Here is a 16,427-nt window from a genome sequence, read left to right on the forward strand (position 1 = left end):
GCCACTGCGAGAACGATCAGCTGTCCGCCCTGTCTCCCTGTAGCGCTGTCTTAGGCGTCTCACAGTACGGACATTGCAATTTATTGCCCTGGCCACATCTGCAGTCCTCATGCCTCCTTGCAGCATGCCTAAGGCACGTTCACGCAGATGAGCAGGGACCCTGGGCATTTTTCTTTTGGTGTTTTTCAGAGTCAGTAGAAAGGCCTCTTTAGTGTCTTAAGTTTTCATAACTGTGACCTTAATTGCCTACCGTCTGTAAGCTGTTGGTGTCTTAATGACCGTTCCACGGGTGCATGTTCATTAATTGTTTATGGTTCATTGAACAAGCATGGGCAACAGTGTTTAAACCCTTTACAATGAAGATCTGTGTTATTTGGATTTTTACAAATTATCTTTGAAAGACAGGGTCCTGGAAAAGGGATGTTTCTTTTTTTGCTGAGTTTATATATCAATTTTCTGAAATGTTGGTAAATTAGCTTTTATTGTTTAAAAAACGTATTATAGAGATCGGTGTGATTTTTCACTATCTAATCATGGCATGTGTATATATATATGTGGAATAATCAGGAAGGTGATAGAGTACAGGTGTGCCTGAGGATGAGGCGCAGGTGTGCGTAATGATGGCCAGGGCTGGTGGTTAGTAAACCGGAAAATTTGTACGCTGGAGGGGAGGAGCAGGAGTAGACGTCACAAATTGTATCGATAGGAGTGGGAAAAAGGTGCTTGTGTGTTGAAAAGCACACCAAAGCACACCAAAGACAGCATTAACGATAAGTAATAAAATAAAGACGGCACTTCTAAAAGCTGGTTAGCTTTAGAAAACCCTGAGTAGATCTAGCTTGCTTCGTTGGATACCCCTCAGGAGAGGAGCAGCAGGAATGTTCACCTTGTCCTTGGGCTTATCTGATGTTTAAAACATAGATGTAATAGTGCCATGAGTAAATTCCATTTAATATGCCCCACTGTATCTGAAATAAAAAAATCTGTCAAGCAAAAAAGCCTTAATAGACCTGTGTAGGCTGGTAATTGCGGCAGTATTGTTTCCCTCTGATTAGGACAAAATCTGTCCCAGAGGACCACCCATCCTTCAGCTGTTTCATCTGCATTAGCCTACTCTTCCCCTTATTTAATCTGGTACCTGCTCAGGTATTTAGAATAAATCAATGGGAATACATGATTGTTTAATGATTTTCGGGAAGGAGATCTCTTTGACCACAACTGCATGATTTAGAATGACTAATTCCACTTTTTGCCATTGATACACCACTGTGGGGCACATGCATCCTTGCCAGAGAATGTCTGCATTGAGAGAGAGAGGGAGAAAGAGAGAGAGAGAGAAAGAGAGAATGACAGAGAGAGAGAGAGAGAGAGAGAATGAGAGAGAGTGAGAGAGAATGACAGCGAGAGAGAGAGAGAGAGAGAGAGAGAGAGAGAGAGAGAGAGAGAGAGAGAGAGAGAGAGAGAGTTAGGTGTCTTGGTGTGTGTATGTTGGTGTATGCATTGGTGTGTGTATTGGTGTGTGTGTGTTGGTGAATGCATTGGTGGGTGTGTTGGTGTGTTAGTGTTTTTGTGAAGCGATTGCTAAAGGTTATGAAGAAAGTAGGAAATAATAAATGTACTTCTGTGTGTGTGATGGAGAGGGACAGTGTGTAGAGCAGGGCTCTCCAACCCGGTTGCTGGAGAGCTACAGTCCTGTAAGTAGGTTTTCACTCCAACCCGGTTGCTGGAGAGCTACAGTCCTGTACGTAGGTTTTCACTCCAACCCGGTTGCTGGAGAGCTACAGTCCTGTACGTAGGTTTTCACTACAACCCTGTTCCTGGAGAGCTACAGTCCTGTAGGTTTTCACTTCAACCCTGTTCCTGGGGAGCTACAGTCCTGTAGGTTTTCACTTCAACCCTGTTCTTGGAGAGCTACAGTCCTGTAGGTTTTCACTTCAACCCTGTTCCTGGGGAGCTACAGTCCTGTAGGTTTTTACTTCAACCCTGTTCTTGGAGAGCTACAGTCCTGTAGGTTTTTACTTCAACCCTGTTCTTGGAGAGCTACAGTCCTGTAGGTTTTCACTTCAACCCTGTTCTTGGAGAGCTACAGTCCTGTAGGTTTTCACTCCAACCCTAATCTAGCACACCTGATTCTAACAATTAGCTGGTTGATAAGCTGAATCAGGTTAGTTACAACTGGGGTTGGAGCGAAAACCTCCCGGACGGTAGTTCTCCAGGAACAGGATTGGAGAGCACTGGTGTAGAGGGATCTTTTCTCCAAAATACACATTTAATGATAAAACCATGCATGAGAGATAAACAGATGAATGAACCACATGTTAACATGCACATGGCTGGTGTTCATTTAATACCATGCCAGTTACAGGTTAATTCATTATTCCAGCACGTCTTTTTGTAATGATGCTATGGCTCCAGGGTAGCAGGGCAGTCACTGTGACACTGTGGCCTTGCTTGTTGATGTGACACCCTGGAAGCTGATCATGGGTCTGCCAGTTGCCACTCGTCTCGGCCCAGGTATGCTTTCTGCGTAACCTCCTAGATAAAGCTGCTGACGTTAGGTGAACACCTGAACATCACAGCGGCAGTGAGATTAGTGCAGCATAGGGTGCTTCTCTGTGTCTTATCGCAGGTAGTCTAGTGGTTAAGAGCGTTGGGCCAGTAACCGAAAGGTTGCTGGTTTGAATCCCTGAGGTGACTAGGTGAAAAATATGTTGATGTGCTCTTGAGAAAGGCACTTAACCCTAATTGCTCTGGATAAGAGCATTGGCTAAGTGACCTAATCGTAAATGTAGCTGTGTTGAGAAAACATAAAGCCAACAACCCCCGTAAAATAAATGGAAATAATACACATACGTGTATATGTTTCTATTTCAAATCAGTAGCTTTGCTCTGCTTTGCGTCAAACAGCCTTTGGATGTTATCCTATATTCCCATAGGAAGCCTGTTCTCAATGTGCTACAGCGTAGTTGTAAGGTGTTAGGTTAAGTGACCAAGGCTGGTCTGGCTTGGTCTGTCACCCCTGTTTACCTGTAGACGTGCCTTGAAGCTGGGGTTTAATGGCCAATAATATAACTTGTAAGGTAGACAGCAACACCTCTCCACTATTGCCTTTTCACCTCATCTGCTCCTGGCAATCACAGGGGTGGCATTGGAGATAGTTAGTGCTATCTGGGACCCTTGGGATGTCCATACCCCCAAAACCCTAACCCTAACCCTTACCTTAACCATTTTACATTTCAACTTCAATGGGGGTAGGGACTTCCCAAGAATCCCGGATAGCAAGGACCAATGGTGGACCCCTCTGCCCTACCGACCCACCTGCTGCTGTGGAGATCACAGATGGGTGTCCATGGCGATCCTAATGATTTCAATGGTCTGTTGAATATTCAAGGGGATATTCTGGGAATTTGTGGACTGTAATAAAATGAAGGGATTATGAGGACTTTACGCTGGTCATTGGGGATAGGGTGGTCACATCTTGGGTTTACTGTTAATGAACAGTAAAGATGATATTATAATACATTTGTCAAAGACAATAGGCTCTATGCATTATACCGCCTCCAACGTTCTAATTTACTTCTGACCGGGTTGATGACTTCCGGAGCGAGTTCTGCCATTGTTTTTATCATTAGCTTACTAGCTATCGTCGATGCATTTCTGACTGAAATAGTTCGCAATGACTACGTTTAAATTACAGCCCCGCGAAGGAGGTGCTAATGAACATTGTTCAGTGCCTCTGTGTTCATTTTCTTCCAAATGTAATGGTTTTGTGAGCTTCCATCGTTTCCCAGTCGATGTAGAGCTCAGAAAAAGGTGGTTGGTGGCAGTACGTCGTGACAACTTTGCTGTCACCAAACACACAAAGGTGTGTAGCACACATTTCGTCGAAAGTGACTTTGTTGGGGGAAAAATTGGGGGGCAACAATACCTAAAAAGAGGTGTTGTTCCTACTGTCTTCGCGTGGAACTGGCACATTCAAAAGAGACCTGGTGTTTGGGAAAGAAGACTGAAACCTCCTGCTCCGACTGAGGGGGATGAAGAACAAGGTGCGCTGCCTGTGGACTGTGCCGTCTCTGATCCGGTCCAGAGCATGGGCCAAGCCAGTGTAAATGTACATGTGTTTATTTGCTAGCAGCAAAATAATAATTTGTTTATCTACGACATGTATCAATCGTTTGTGTGGAGCTTGTATTGGCTTTAATTAGGCAATGAGTAACAGGGGTGGGGGAAAGAAATCAAGTAAACACAGAATAGCCAGAATGCAAGATTGAATACAATGTTAGAGATGTGTAATTGATTAACTGAACTGTTGAACATTTGCTGAAATATATTTTTTTAAACAAATCTATTCTACTGTAGATTTCTTCACAAGAACATCAATACTTATTTTTCATAAAAATACTAAACTTGGCACCCATGCAGGGGATCCATTCAGGTGCGAGATAGACACTTCTGCATGTAGTGGTAAAAATAAAAGTGGTCAACCTTCCCTCTTATAGTTTTTGAAACCTGTAGATCTTTATACAGTGGGGAGAACAAGTATTTGATACACTGCCGATTTTGCCGATTTTCCTACTTACAAAGCATGTAGAGGTCTGTAATTTTTATCATAGGTACACTTCAACTGTGAGAGACGGAATCTAAAACAAAAATCCCAAAAATCACATTGTATGATTTTTAAGTAATTAATTTGCATTTTATTGCATGACATAAGTATTTGATACATCAGAAAAGCAGAACTTAATATTTGGTACAGAATCCTTTGTTTGCAATTACAGAGATCATACGTTTCCTGTAGTTCTTGACCAGGTTTGCACACACTGCAGCAGGGATTTTGGCCCACTCCTCCATACAGACCTTCTCCAGATCCTTCAGGTTTCGGGGCTGTCGCTGGGCAATACGGACTTTCAGCTCCCTCCAAAGATTTTCTATTGGGTTCAGGTCTGGAGACTGGCTAGGCCACTCCAGGACCTTGAGATACTTCTTACGGAGCCACTCCTTAGTTGCCCTGGCTGTGTGTTTCGGGTCGTTGTCATGCTGGAAGACCCAGCCACGACCCATCATCAATGCTCTTACTGAGGGAAGGAGGTTGTTGGCTAAGATCTCGCAATACATGGCCCCATCCATCCTCCCCTCAATACGGTGCAGTCGTCCTGTCCCCTTTGCAGAAAAGCATCCCCAAAGAATGATGTTTCCACCTCCATGTTTCACGGTTGGGATGGTGTTCTTGGGGTTGTACTCATCCTTCTTCTTCCTCCAAACACGGCGAGTGGAGTTTAGACCAAAAAGCTCTATTTTTGAATCATCAGACCACATGACCTTCTCCCATTCCTCCTCTGGATCATCCAGATGGTCATTGGCAAACTTCAGACGGGCCTGGACATGCGCCTGCTTGAGCAGGGGGACCTTGTGTGCGCTGCAGGATTTTAATCCATGACGGCGTAGTGTGTTACTAATGGTTTTCTTTGAGACTGTGGTCCCAGCTCTCTTCAGGTCATTGACCAGGTCCTGCCGTGTAGTTCTGGGCTGATCCCTCACCTTCCTCATGATCATTGATGCCCCACGAGGTGAGATCTTGCATGGAGCCCCAGACCGAGGGTGATTGACCATCATCTTGAACTTCTTCTATTTTCTTCCATTTTCTAATAATTGCGCCAACAGTTGTTGCCTTCTCACCAAGCTGCTTGCCTATTGTCCTGTAGCCCATCCCAGCCTTGTGCAGGTCTACAATTTTATCCCTGATGTCCTTACACAGCTCTCTGGTCTTGGCCATTGTGGAGAGGTTGGAGTCTGTTTGATTGAGTGTGTGGACAGGTGTCTTTTATACAGGTAACGAGTTCAAACAGGTGCAGTTAATACAGGTAATGAGTGGAGAACAGGAGGGCTTCTTAAAGAAAAACTAACAGGTCTGTGAGAGCCGGAATTCTTACTGGTTGGTAGGTGATCAAATACTTATGTCATGCAATAAAATGCAAATGAATTACTTAAAAATCATACAATGTGATTTTCTGGATTTTTGTTTTAGATTCCGTCTCTCACAGTTGAAGTGTACCTATGATAAAAATTACAGACCTCTACATGCTTTGTAAGTAGGAAAACCTGCAAAATCGGCAGTGTATCAAATACTTGTTCTCCCCACTGTATATCCTTTCAACTAGGATGTACTCCTGTGCACAGATGACAAAGTCACACCAGCTACAACCTGTGAGAAGGATTTGACCTTGCACCTGCCAGTAGTAAGCATGAGATCTCTTCAACTTCAGCTCTCCATTCGGTATCTTCATCTCCATGGTCTGCATACCAGATCCCTTGAACATCCACTCAGTTAGGTGGTCAGCTGAGGTCTCTCCCCGGACATGGCAAACCTCTCGGAAACGAGAGGATGTTATTCTCATTTTCCTGAGCTGATGCCATTCCAGGCTGCTGCTCTGCTCCCTTGTAGCAACCTGGACTTTGTGTGACATCTCGTAGGTTGTCTCTAATGCCTTGAGGTGGAACTGCTCCTGATGGCTAAGGACGTAAGCACACTGGGAAGCCTGAAGCCTGTAGCCATCGAATGGAAGTATTGGTGGAGAAGTGGCATTGGCAATCTTCTCAATTTCACGGGTCTTTGGCTGTGGAAGCTGATAGGACAGAACACTGCCGGCTTGCACTGGCCCAAAGGCGGACTCAACCAGGGGCACGTCAGCTGACATTTCCATTGTTGTTACAAGAGGGGCAGTAAGTGGAGAAAAGTTGGCATACGTTTCTGAGACGCGGAGAAGGTCCATGTCAGGCATGTATCCATTGAGTGCTTTGTAGAGAGAACTTCTGCAAAACATTTTAAAACCTTAACATCAAGTTGGAGAGATTACTATGACAAAGACTCATGTAACTTTTCCAGAAACAGCACAAGCCCGAAAATTAAAATAAAATGAATTAAAATATACAGATTTATAGATTATATATTTACCCCCAGTCTTTGTCCCAAACATTTGTCATTATCATCTGGATACAATCACAAGAAAATGTTTTCTAAAATGTTTCCATTCTAGGAACCTCCAACTTACCTTATTCCATCAGCACACGAGTTAGTAGGTTTACTGAACTCTATCCCATCAACCGGACCTGGTTTCACACCCTAATTAACAAGGATTTACTGTTACATAGGCTGAATACTTTTCAGGTGCATTTTTTTATGGATATTGATAGACTTACAAGTATTCTTGGCTTGTGCCAACGCTGTTCTGTGTCTGTGCAGCTGTGAACTGGTGGTGCAGCAGGAATGTTTAGTTGAGAGTAGTGCGCTGTCTGGTAAAGAAGGGCCACCAGATGATTGCACAGAGCACTTCCTGCAACACAGGAGCAGTGGCTTTGGACCACTATCGCTGGTACGGAGTGCTTTAAGTGCAGTGACTGAAGTGAGAAACAAGAATGATGCGACCCATAAATAACAATAAACATAGTTGTGTCTAGTCTTATTAACTAGGGGCTAATTTAACTATACAGGAATAGATTGTGTCTCAGTAACACAATTACCAAACACTGCATCAACAGATCTTTACCAAATAACCTGTTAAGTGGGCAATTCTAAATTGGGATTGGGACCCATCATTAATATCTATCTACTGATCAGATTAAACGTTGACACTGTCTCCAACACATTTTGACCATGATGACAGTGTCTCACAGGAGATGTTTAACTTCACTAGGGTAGGGGGCAGCATTCGGAATTTTGGATGAAAAGCGTGCCCAAATTAAACTGCCTGCTACTCAGGTCCAGAAGCTAGGATATGCATATGATTAGTAGATTTGGATAGAAAACACTCTAAAGTTTCCAAAACTGTTAAAATAATGTCTGTGAGTATAACAGAACTGATATGGCTGATATATATCCATCCAAGAAGTACTATTATTTTGAAAGGCTGTTTTTCCATTGAAAGCCTATCCACCATACAAAGACTTAGGACCCAGTTCACAATCTCTATGGCTTCTTCTACATGTGGCCAGTCTTTTGGCATTGTTTCAGACTTTTACTCTGAAAAATGAGGGAGATACAGCACTTTCAATGAGTGGACAGTGGAAATTTCCAGCCATGAGCCCAGCGCGTGATCGGGAGCGCGCATTTCTTGTTTCTCCTTTTCTATTGATGAAGCTTTTGTCTGGTTGAAATATTATTGATTATTTATTACAAAAACAACCTGAGGATTGATTTTAAACATCGTTTGACATGTTTCTACAAACTTTTATTGTACTTTTTTGACTTTTCGTTTGGATGTTTAGAGCGCACTTTGTGCCTTTGGATTACTGAACTAAACACACCAACAAAACTGAGGTTTTTGGACATAAAGAGGGACATTATCGAAGTAAACGAACATTTATTGTGTAACATGGAGTCCTGGGAGTGCCACCAGATGAAGATCATCAAAGGTAAGTGATTAATTTAATCGCTATTTCTGACTTTTGTGAGTCCTCTCCTTGGCTGGAAAATGTCTGTATGGTTTCTTGTGGCTAGGCGCTGTCCTAACATAATCGCATAGTGTGCTTTTGCCGTAAAGCCTTTTTGAAATCGGACACTGTGGTTGCATTAACAAGAAGTGTATCTTTAAAATGGTGTATAATACTTGTATGTTTGAGGAATTTTAATTATGGGATTTCTGTTGTTTGAATTTGGCGCCCTTTCACTGGCTATTGTCGAGGTGGGACGCTAGCGTCCCAATGATACCAGAGAGGTTAACAAGGTCCCTAGTAGCTATCTATAACCTTTCCCTACTCGCATGCTGTGCGGGTTTTCACTTTTCCTCATGGACCTGTGACAGGCAGCCCTCACGGTGATCTCCCCTGTCAATGTATCTTTGTTAGATACTGTGTAGAAGACATGAATAACAATTATTTTTACCTAGCAAATATAGCTAGCAAGCATAACTTAACCAAGCTAACGAAAATACACACATTCTCAGGTAGATTCTGTCAACGTTACATAATTTTACGAAGTAACTAGCTAGCTACAGTTAATAGTGAAATTAGCTAGCTAATGATTGTAGCTAGCTAACGTTATATCTGTCACTGACTTGGTACTCACCTTCATAGTTGTCTATGTAGCGTCCTATATACATCTTGAACCCCTTTTCATTCTTGCTAGCTGGAATCTCGGAGGCTGATTTAACAATTCGATGTACATCATTAATATTAATTTGAGGCAAGTCCTGAAGACACCTAGTAGAAAACTGCGACATAGTGGTAGTAACGTTATATCGTCGATAACAACTAGACTGACCGGAAATTGCCACACCGATAGGAAGTGTGTTTAGAACGTTCGATCATGGAATGTGCATAAGGGCTATTATTTGCTTTCTTTTACATTAAATAAAACACAGTGATTTTAAAAGAACACCAAGCTAAAGCAATACATTAACTCTGCATTATGATCAATTTAAACTAATTTTAAGTCTAATTGAAAAAACATATATATTCTTCATCCTCTATAAACTGCTTATACCCCGGCCTGTATGCACAGCACTCCTTTTCATCCTAACATTTGCTTTTACAAAGTGGAAGGAGCACAGCATTTAAAAGTCACTTCCTCTCACCGACCCATGCTCTTAGCCCCCCTTCCCACCCAGACCACTGCCTTCTGTCCCCTTCCTTTCAGAAGAGCCCCATGTCGGCCTGTTTACCCACAGAGTAAACTTATTAAATCAGTGATGTCAGATTACTGGACGAATGGAGGCTGAATCAAAGCTGTTGGTCGGGGCTTAAGGGACTGAGCAGTAAGAACCAGAGTGTTCAGTGTTCAACCTCAGCCATTTGCATCCAGTGAGCAGGGGGAAGTTTGACACTCTCTGGCTGTCTTCCTGGTCCTCTACCTACTCTGAATACTGTTGTATTCATCATCACTCTCATGATAGCTGAAATTGAAAAAATCTATCAAAGTTCTGCTTTATTTGTGAGTGCTGGCTGTCTTTTTCATATTCTCAGCCCATCTTCCTCACACGTCAAGGAGAAGTACCAGGAATGGAGAAAACATCTTTAAAGTCTGGACTTTAAATAAAAATGTCCTTAGCCTTATTTCAGTTATTGGGCTTTAATAATTACCTCGTAATTGGTGTCAATGATTAGATTAGTGGGATTGAAATGAACCCGCCCCCTCCACTTTTAAAAGGATTAAAGTGATTTAAAAAGCAGCCATGAAAAAGTCTTCATTCTAAACTACATAGAGGAGAGAAGGGTGGCGGATACAAATGCAATCTATAAAAAAGAGAGAAAACGATGAAGAAAAACCGTTGACTTGTTGCGAATGCAAATCAGCCCAATCCCATTTTATGCTAATAAAAAGAACAGCAAAACATTTCAATGTATTCTTGTCTTGTTACAGCCGGGCTAAGAGCTTCTAAATCCCTACCATTTACCAAATTAAACTAATTTAAAGTGCTTCCAAAAGGCACATCTGTAGTCTGACGTTTGTCCCCAGCCTTTGAGAGTGGGCTTCGCAAAATCATTCGACATCCCATTGATCCTTGAATAGTCATGCCTGTCATGGAGCCATATCAACCATTATCATTCTAATTTTACTGCCTTTCTTGGTCCGTAATCTCATTTGCAATGATGCTGGAGCATTTCGCAAGGCGACTGCACTTTCTTCAGAATTTCAACAAGGGGGATAGGAAGGAGGAGAAGTAGTGGAGGAGAAATGGAGGAGAAGTGGTGGAGAGCTGGAGGAGGAGAGGTGGAGTAGGAGAAGTGGTGGAGAGATGGAGGATCAGAGGTGGAGGAGGAGAAGTGGTGGAGAGATGGAGGATCAGAGGTGGAGGAGGAGAAGTGGTGGAGAGATGGAGGATCAGAGGTGGAGGAGGAGAAGTGGTGGAGAGATGGAGGATCAGAGGTGGAGGAGGAGAAGTGGTGGAGAGATGGAGGATCAGAGGTGGAGGAGGAGAAGTGGTGGAGAGATGTAGGAGAAGTGGAGCGATAGATGAGGAGAGCGGGAGGGTTCAGATGGGTTTGGAAATTATCTCCTTTTTGAATTTTCCATATTAAAGTCAATGATCTCCAGCCACTGAGTATCTCAACCAGGATTGGGGTGAATTCCATTTCAAATTAAATTAAACCAAATTCCAATTCCACATTTTCCTAATTGAAAATAGTTTAGAGAATTGGAATTGGAATTTTATTATACTTCCTGAATTGACTAGAATTGAAATGGAATTGACCCCGACCATGATCTCAACTCTCCCTATAATTGATTGTTTTTAAATATAACTTCCAGTCCATTGTGCTTTACTGTGACTACTCTATTCAATGTATGCAGTCACTTTCAGACAGGGATTCAGGGCTGCTTGCCAATCAACAGGGGCTTTGACCCTTTTGGACTTCCCCTGCCTCCACCTCCCTCTTCTGTTTGTTTGTCAAACTTTCCCCCCCTTTCCCTCTTCTCTCTTCTGGTAGGTTTGGGGGGAATAAGGGAGGACAGCTAGTACAATTGTCCTGGTCAGCTGAGAATGGGGGTGACCAGATTCAGTTTGAGTGTTATGGAGTCAGAGAAAAGGCTCTGATTTGTGACTGAGTTGTGGAGGGGAGAAAAGGCTCTGATTTGTGACTGAGTTGTGGAGGGGAGAAAAGGCTCTGATTTGTGACTGAGTGGTGGAGGGGAGAAAAGGCTCTGATTTGTGACTGAGTGGTGGAGGGGAGAAAAGGCTCTGATTTGTGACTGAGTTGTGGAGGGGAGAAAAGGCTCTGATTTGTGACTGAGTGGTGGAGGGGAGAAAAGGCTCTGATTTGTGACTGAGTGGTGGAGCGGAGAAAAGGCTCAAATTTGTGACTGAGTGGTGGTCTCTGGGCTGGAACAGTAGGCGGGGCGTGGAGCAGGCGGGGCACAATATCCCCGCTCCACTTGCAACGTGAAAAGGCAAAAGTTATAAATTCATCTATTTGCTCTCTGCTGACCCCAGCTTTCAGGCTGATCCATGCAGGGAATGGAGGCTCAGACACAATGCATCATCCTGTCACAATATTGAGAAAAATTTAAAAGAGGAAGAAAGACCTCCAGATGCTTTATTGTCTTTGCCATTTCCACACAATTAGCTGGGAAGAAAAGCCCCTGCTCTGGTTTAATCGCGGAGAATGAACTTGAGGATTGCCATTCTGCCTGACGACACCAGAAACAGCAACCCCTATTCAGCGCCTCTTCCTCCTCCTCCACTTCTCTCTTATGTACCTCCTCCTCTCTCTTTTTCTCTCTCCCCCTGTGAGTATCCTGGGGTCTCTCTGCCCAAAACGTGTTGGCACAAAGTTGAACTGTGCGTGACAGATAGCCGTGAAATTGGTTAACACGCACACACACACACACACACACACACACACACACACACACACACACACACACACACACACACACACACACACACACACACACACACACACACACACACACACACACACACACACACACACACACACACACACACACACACACACACACACACACACACACGCACACACACACACAGCAGGCAACTGCTGCGTTCAGATAGCTGACCTGCCCCATGCTGACTGTTGGTGTAGTTTAACACAGATTAGGTGAATCAGTCTGTTGACACCTCCCAACATTAACTTGGGCAGGCTGATTTAATGGGGCTATTCACACTGATGAGTAGGCTCTGTCATTAGTTAAGGCTCCATATCCAGCAACAATCAAAGGGACATTAGTGTGTTGATGATGTACAATTTGCATCAGACAGTTGTGCTTAGTTGATGAACTTAATAGTTACAAATTATAAAGAAATTATTAATAGATAAAAAATGCATTAACTTAATTGACTTAAAATACTTAATCACTTTGGCCTGCTTACAGTTCATCTTGTGTTGTAACATAATATCTTATTATCTTATCACCTAGAAACCACAGCATAACAACATTTCAGTGAATCCAAAATAAATACGACAATAAATATTTAATACATTTACAGCAAATTCTCAATATACAGCAAAATATAAGAGAATATCTGCTGAACATTTGTAAAGCTCTTGCTTAGAGTTGCAACATTTTGGGAACTTTCAATATATTCCCTGGCTTTCCAAAAATCCTGGTTGGAGGATTCTGGATTTCCTGCTTATTCCCTCCTGATTTCGGGAACCTTCCAACCGGGATTTTGGGAAAAGTAGGGAATTTATTGAAAGGTCACAGAATTTTGCAAGCCTAAGCAAGACCTAGTCTTTCTTCGAGTGGCCAGTATTTTAAGATCCTAATGTCTTGAAGCTTAAGATAAAATGGCAGCTCTCTTCCTCTGAATTGGATCCCAATGCAAGATGTTGAAGTGGGGATGACAACCTACTGGAAGGGTTGCCATATCCTCATAATCTCATACCACAGCTCTCCCTCCGACAATAGTAGAAGGAAGAGCCAGGAAATGGGGGACAGAAAAGCCACTTTAAGGTGTGTGTGCATGAATCCAAAAGATCAATTAAATCTATTGCAGATGGTCTGTGCCTTGGCACTCCATACACAAGCACCCTACCCTAAACTTCCCCTCGGTGAGCCAGTGAAAGGGAGCGTGGGATGAATGGGACACTTTATTACAGCGTTCCATGAGCGGTCAAATGGCAGCGCCAGGCCTATTCTCTCCCCTTCAGACCCATTATTACCCAGGCTTTAGGGGGACTTGTTAAAGTGTTCTCTCCACAGGGGGAGGTGGGGGGCTGCTTAACAAAACTCTGTCTCAAATTAAAGCCCCCGCCGACAGACCGAACCCAAAGGACTGTGGGTGGGCTAGATAGCTACCCGCCTGGCCTGAACCCCGTTGTAACGAGACATTCTCACCATATTTTGGCCGACCCTGGCCTGGCCTAACCACCTCTATGGGCCTGACAGCTTCATGGGTGAAGATGCTAACTATTGTATTCACAAATGCTATAACTTCATGCCAATTCTCTATCATGAAACTTACTGTCTCTCCAATAATACATTGAGGTTTGAATGCTGCTGAAAGGAATATGACGTTTCAAGTTTCATTAGTCATATGTACAGGATAGACATGGTATAATGTACACCGTCCAATGAAATGTTTACTTGAAGGTTCAGTCTCGACAATGCAACAAACAGTTTTCCATCAACATATTAGATGTTTAGGACAATATTGTAGCTTTTATGACGGATAGTTGCAGTGTGTTTAGAAACAGACGGCTTACCACAGAGGTGAATATAGCAGGAAATCAGCCACAAAATGAGAGGCAGCGGGTGAGCAAACACCAGGCAGACTTTGATCAGAAAGACAGAGGGAGGAGGAGGACAGTGGGAGGACAGAGGGGTGACAGAGGGGGGAGGAGGACAGAGGTAGGACAGAGGGGGAACAGAGGGGGGACAGAGGGAGGAAGAGGACAGAGGGAGGACAGAGGGGGAACAGAGGGGGGACAAAGGGAGGAGGAGGACAGAGGGAGGACAGAGGGGGGACAGAGGGAGGGGGAGGACAGAGGGAGGACAGAGGGAGGAGGAGGACAGAGGGAGGACAGAGGGGGCACATAGGGAGGACAGAGGGGGGACAGAGGGGGGACAGAGGGAGGACAGAGGGGGAACATAGGAAGGACAGAGGGGGGACATAATGAGGACAGAGGGGTGAGAGAGGGGGGAGGAGGACAGAGGTAAGACAGAGGGAGGACAGAGGGGGAACAGAGAGGGGACAGAGGGAGGAAGAGGACAGAGGGGGGACAGAGGGAGGAGGAGGACAGAGGGAGGACAGAGGGGGGACAGGGGGAGGAGGAGGACATAGGGAGGACAGAGGGGGAACATAGGGAGGACAGAGGGGGAACATAGGGGGGACAGAGGGAGGACAGAGGGGGGCCAGAGGGAGGAGGAGGACAGAGGGAGGACAGGGGGAACATAGGAAGGACAGAGGGGGAACATAGGGAGGACAGAGGGGGAACATAGGAAGGACAGAGGGGGGACATAATGAGGACAGAGTGGGGACAGAGGGGGGACAGAGAGAGGACAGAGGGAGGTTTTAGGTTTTATATATTTGCACCAAAGAAAAGAAGTGAAAGACAATACAAACAGTTCAGATAAATAACTGTTAAAAACAGTGTGCCGGTGAGGTTGGAAGCCCAAAAGGGCTGATATGAAAACCACACCACAAATAGGGAAGACAGAGGCAGGACAATAAAGACATGAAAGGAGACCAACCTGATCAGGACAAGGAAGAGCAGATACCAGGGATGAGTGAGAGACAGAGAAGAGGAACAGATTGACAAGATGTGAGAAGCTAGAGGAGACAAGACAGACAGAAAGACAGGTAGACAGACAGGCAGACAGACAGGCAGACAACCAGACAGGCAGACAGGTAGACAGACAGACTCTGGGAGGTCTGGATGGGGAGAAGGGGCAGGTGAGATATGGTGGCTGAGTCAAAAGGTGGAGTAAAGAGTCAAGGAGGGGGCTGTTTGGGGGTGGAGTTGGGTATGGAGGGTGCAGGGGGTGCAGGGGGTTGGGTGGTGGTGGTGGGGTGGGGTGGGGTGTGTAAAGCCAATGAATAAATCAGGGCCTGGTAAAAGGAGCAGAGTAATAGGGTGGTGGGAGGAGATCAGATTGAATATTCTAGTGTTTTTCTTTCTGTAGTGAAAGCAGGACTGGTCCTTTGCAGCTGTAACACTTAGCAGACAATGGCCACTCAACAGATGGGGAGTCTTCAGTAAAAGAAAGTCAGTGTAGCTTAGTTAAGGAGAACACCGCCCCCAAATCCTCTCCAGCCAATCCCACAGACACACCTGTTGTGTTGTGTGGTGTCTGCTTTGGCAGGTGTCCTCTGACAGGGAACATCACTCAGCTCAGGCTCATGCCTTTCTTCCAGAAGCTATAACACTTTGTCTGCTGATTTCACAGGGGTGGGCCTTAATGTTTTCAGAGGCTACTATTGGTAAAGGCACTGAGGTCCAGGAGCTCTATGTCCCATGCTAATCCTTATCCTATCCTCCTAAGACAGGAAATGATGAAATGACATAGCCACAGCTTTCTCATAATGAAATTCTCATTTAGAACACATATAACTATTTTCTACTGTGTGGGGCTGGAAGAGTTTCCACAGACACATGCTTTTTTCATTTGTCTGTTTTGGAAATGCATATAAAGTGCCAAAATTGTCCTTGAAATGAGCTTGGATCTGATTTTGAGCATAGAGATTTAGGGAAGCCTAAATTATAGCAATTTAAACAACACCTTTATAGTCCTTAAAGCTCAGCCCCTAATTCTTACCTTGTCATAGAGTATGTGAACAGAATGTGAATATATGAGTCTGGATCATTGTACAGAACCAGAATCAAACATTAATGTATGACATCTTGATGGTACACGACCTAATCTGTAATTTCACAACCATAATGGATTGCTGGGAAAAAAGGTCTGTGAGCTATAGTTTGTTCATCTGTCTCGTGCACGGTCACGCACTTACCCAACAGATGGATTGACC

The sequence above is a fragment of the Salvelinus alpinus genome, chromosome 1, assembly GCF_045679555.1.
Source record: "Salvelinus alpinus chromosome 1, SLU_Salpinus.1, whole genome shotgun sequence".
Taxonomy (NCBI): Eukaryota; Metazoa; Chordata; class Actinopteri; order Salmoniformes; family Salmonidae; genus Salvelinus; species Salvelinus alpinus.